Genomic DNA, 5,023 nt, shown 5'->3' with positions numbered 1-5,023 from the left:
ATGCCCAGTGAAGGGCCCAGCCTGAAACATTGGTTACTCTCTGGACGCTGCATGACCTGTACGGTAGTGTACCAACTTCCTGTTGGCCTGTAATTTCATCCTCCAACACTGTTTCCATTGCACGCTGGGGTCTGCTTATTCTAACCTACAAGTTTCCCGTTTCGACCACAATGCCTCTCCATGAGGTCACTTGCCAGTCCTCCCAGATCCCCTCCATCAAAAATCCTTCATTGGACCCTTCCCACCCTGAAAATGCTCATGGCCCTGAGCACAATTAGAGCGAAGCCCCTTTTTTCCAATCCTTGCAGCTGGGGTCTGGGGTGTTCCATAAAGATTCTGCACAGCCTCCCAGCTTTAGAACCCTCTTCCTCTATTAATCATGAACCTGTATGGCTTTTATTTATTACAGAAGGATAACCAGGTGGGGCTGGGTGGCTAAAGGTGAGATAACTGGTCAGATGGGCTGGATGTCTTCATTTTGAGCTGTAAGATGGATGTATTTAGAACAAGATTCCTGTAACGCCATTACACTTCGCTATGTAATTATACAAGTTCTTGTAACACAATTAATGGTAGCCATGTGATGATACAGGTTCTTGTAACACTGTTACTAGTTGCCAGGTAATTGTACAAGATTCTTATAAATATTAGTGTTACTAGTTGCTGTGTAATTATATAAGATTCAGGTCAGGTCACTCGTTTGAGTGCTTCTGGTACCATGTAATCCAGTACTCTCTGTGGCATGGTCGGATAGTCGGCGACTAAACTGGTTCCCCCACCAGGCTTGTCTGGTGCAGAGGGTGGCCCGACATCCTGCAGGATGAAAAACCAGACCTGTTAAAGGGCGGATAAACCCTCTCGAGGGGTCAACGGTCATCTAGTAAACTGTGAAGCACGGAAAGGGCATCCCCTTGTATCAAAGCTTGGTCTGGCCATTCTCTGCAACAGAACTCACCCCCCCCAGCCATCTTGGACCTCACCAAGCCGCCTAAATCCTTTCTGAGGAGAGGGTATTCTCATATCAAACCCCTCAAACTGATTGAAAGGAACCATCGTCATCCTATGGGATAGATGGCTTGAAGAAGAAGAGTACAAGATCCTTGCAACACTGTTACTGACTATTACCTGTTACTAGTAATGGTAACATTATTACTAGTTGCCATGTAATCATACAAGGTTCTCCTAACACCATTACTAGTTGCCAAGTAATTATACAAGGTTCTCCTAACACCGTTACTAGTTGCCATGTAATTATACAAGGTTCTCCTCACACCGTTACTAGTTGCCATGTAATTATACAAGGTTCTCCTCACACCGTTACTAGTTGCCATGTAATTATACAAGGTTCTCCTCACACCGTTACTAGTTGCCATGTAATTATACAAGGTTCTCCTTACACCATTACTAGTTGCCATGTAATTATACAAGGTTCTCCTCACACCGTTACTAGTTGCCATGTAATTATACAAGGTTCTCCTTACACCGTTACTAGTTGCCATGTAATTATACAAGCTTCTCCTTACACCGTTACTATTTGCCATGTAATTATACAAGGTTCTCCTCACACCGTTACTAGTTGCCATGTAATTATACAAGGTTCTCCTCACACCGTTACTAGTTGCCATGTAATTATACAAGGTTCTCCTCACACCGTTACTCTTCTCTTTGGCTTGGCTTCGCGGACGAAGATTTATGGAGGGGGTAAAAAAGTCCACGTCAGCTGCAGGCTCGTTTGTGGCTGACAAGTCCGATGCGGGACAGGCAGACACGGTTGCAGTGGCTGCAGGGGAAAATTGGTTGGTTGGGGTTGGGTGTTGGGTTTTTCCTCCTTTGCCTTTTGTCAGTGAGGTGGGCTCTGCGGTCTTCTTCAAAGGAGGTTTCAGCCCACCGAACTGTGAGGCGCCAAGATGCACGGTTTGAGGCAATATCAGTCCACTGATAGTGGTCAATGGGGCAGGCACCAAGAGATTTCTTTAGGCAGTCCTTGTACCTTTTCTTTGGTGCACCTCTGTCACGGTGGCCAGTGGAGAGCTCGCCATATAACACGATCTTGGGAAGGCGATGGTCCTCCATTCTGGAGACGTGACCCACCCAGCGCAGCTGGATCTTCAGCAGCGTGGACTCGATGCTGTCGACCTCTGCCATCTCGAGTACTTCGACGTTAGGGATGAAAGCGCTCCAATGGATGTTGAGGATGGAGCGGAGACAATGCTGGTGGAAGTGTTCTAGGAGCCGTAGGTGATGCTGGTAGAGGACCCATGATTCGGAGCTGAACAGGAGTGTGGGTATGACAACGGCTCTGTATACGCTAATCTTTGTGAGGTTTTTCAGTTGGTTGTTTTTCCAGACTCTTTTGTGTAGTCTTCCAAAGGCGCTATTTGCCTTGGCAAGTCTGTTGTCTATCTCATTGTCTCATTGTCAATCCGTTACTAGTTGCCATGTAATTATACAAGGTTCTCCTCACACTTTTTCCAGTTGCCATGTAATTATACAAGGTTCTCCTCACACCGTTACTAGTTGCCATGTAATTATACAAGGTTCTCCTCACACCGTTACTAGTTGCCATGTAATTATACAAGGTTCTCATCACACCGTTACTCTTTTCTTTGGCTTGGCTTCGCGGACGAAGATTTATGGAGGGGGTAAAAAGTCCACGTCAGCTGCAGGCTCGTTTGTGGCTGACAAGTCCAATGCGGGACAGGCAGACACGATTGCAGCGGTTGCAAGGGAAAATTTTTTGGTTGGGGTTGGGTGTTGGGTTTTTCCTCCTTTGCCTTTTGTCAGTGAGGTGGGCTCTGCGGTCTTCTTCAAAGGAGGTTGCTGCCCGCCAAACTGTGAGGCGCCAAGATGCACGGTTTGAGGCGTTATCAGCCCACTGGTGGTGGTCAATGTGGCAGGCACCAAGAGTTTTCTTTAGGCAGTACTTGTACCTTTTCTTTGGTGCACCTCTGTCACGGTGGCCAGTGGAGAGCTCGCCATATAATACGATCTTGGGAAGGCGATGGTCCTCCATTCTGGAGACGTGACCCATCCAGCGCAGCTGGATCTTCATAAGTGTGGACTCGATGCTGTCGACCTCTGCCATCTCGAGTACTTCGACGTTAGGGGTGTAAGCGCTCCAATGGATGTTGAGGATGGAGCGGAGACAACGCTGGTGGAAGCGTTCTAGGAGCCGTAGGTGGTGCCGGTAGAGGACCCATGATTCGGAGCCGAACAGGAGTGTGGGTATGACAACGGCTCTGTATACGCTTATCTTTGTGAGGTTTTTCAGTTGGTTGTTTTTCCAGACTCTTTTGTGTAGTCTTCCAAAGGCGCTATTTGCCTTGGCGAGTCTGTTGTCTATCTCATTGTCTCATTGTCAATCCGTTACTAGTTGCCATGTAATTATACAAGGTTCTCCTCACACTTTTTCTAGTTGCCATATAATTATACAAGGTTCTCCTCACACTGTTACTAGTTGCCATGTAATTATACAAGGTTCTCCTCACACCGTTACTAGTTGCCATGTAATTATACAAGGTTCTCCTCACACCGTTACTAGTTGCCATGTAATTATACAAGGTTCTCCTCACACCGTTACTAGTTGCCATGTAATTATACAAGGTTCTCCTCACACCGTTACTAGTTGCCATGTAATTATACAAGGTTCTCCTCACACCGTTACTAGTTGCCATGTAATTATACAAGGTTCTCCTCACACCGTTACTAGTTGCCATGTAATTATACAAGGTTCTCCTCACACCGTTACTAGTTGCCATGTAATTATACAAGGTTCTCCTCACACCGTTACTAGTTGCCATGTAATTATACAAGGTTCTCCTCACACCGTTACTAGTTGCCATGTAATTATACAAGGTTCTCCTCACACCGTTACTAGTTGCCATGTAATTATACAAGGTTCTCCTCACACCGTTACTAGTTGCCATGTAATTATACAAGGTTCTCCTCACACCGTTACTAGTTGCTAGTTGCCATGTAATTATACAAGGTTCTCCTCACACCGTTACTAGTTGCCATGTAATTATACAAGGTTCTCCTCACACCGTTACTAGTTGCCATGTAATTATACAAGGTTCTCCTCACACCGTTACAGGTTGCCATGTAATTATACAAAGTTCTCCTCACACCGTTACTAGTTGCCATGTAATTATACAAGGTGCTCCTCACACCGTTACTAGTTGCCATGTAATTATACAAGGTTCTCCTCACACCGTTACTAGTTGCCATGTAATTATACAAGGTTCTCCTCACACCGTTACTAGTTGCCATGTAATTATACAAGGTTCTCCTCACACCGTTACTAGTTGCCATGTAATTATACAAGGTTCTCCTCACACCGTTACTAGTTGCTAGTTGCCATGTAATTATACAAGGTTCTCCTCACACCGTTACTAGTTGCCATGTAATTATACAAGGTTCTCCTCACACCGTTACTAGTTGCCATGTAATTATACAAGGTTCTCCTCACACCGTTACAGGTTGCCATGTAATTATACAAAGTTCTCCTCACACCGTTACTAGTTGCCATGTAATTATACAAGGTGCTCCTCACACCGTTACTAGTTGCCATGTAATTATACAAGGTTCTCCTCACACCGTTACTAGTTGCCATGTAATTATACAAGGTTCTCCTTACACCATTACTAGTTGCCATGTAATTATACAAGGTTCTCCTCACACCGTTACTAGTTGCCATGTAATTATACAAGGTTTTCCTCACACCGTTACTAGTTGCCATGTAATTATACAAGGTTCTCCTCACACCGTTACTAGTTGCCATGTAATTATACAAGGTTCTCCTCACATTAATTATTTCTGCTACAATTACTATTAAATAGTTACACCATTGCTAGTTGCTATGTTGTTATTCCAGGTTTAAATAACACCGTTATCAGTTGATATGTTTATTACAAGTGGTTTGCGTCAATCATTGTACAATTTCCACTCACAGCAGGAAACTACGAGTTGGAGAAAGCCCTTTTTTCCCCTCCCAGCTGTGTGATTTTTATCGGTCCGACAATCA

Source organism: Narcine bancroftii, chromosome 11 (assembly GCF_036971445.1).
Source record: "Narcine bancroftii isolate sNarBan1 chromosome 11, sNarBan1.hap1, whole genome shotgun sequence".
NCBI classification, from domain to species: Eukaryota; Metazoa; Chordata; class Chondrichthyes; order Torpediniformes; family Narcinidae; genus Narcine; species Narcine bancroftii.
The sequence above is the reverse complement of the archived record's forward strand: the minus strand, read 5'-3'. Positions refer to the sequence as shown.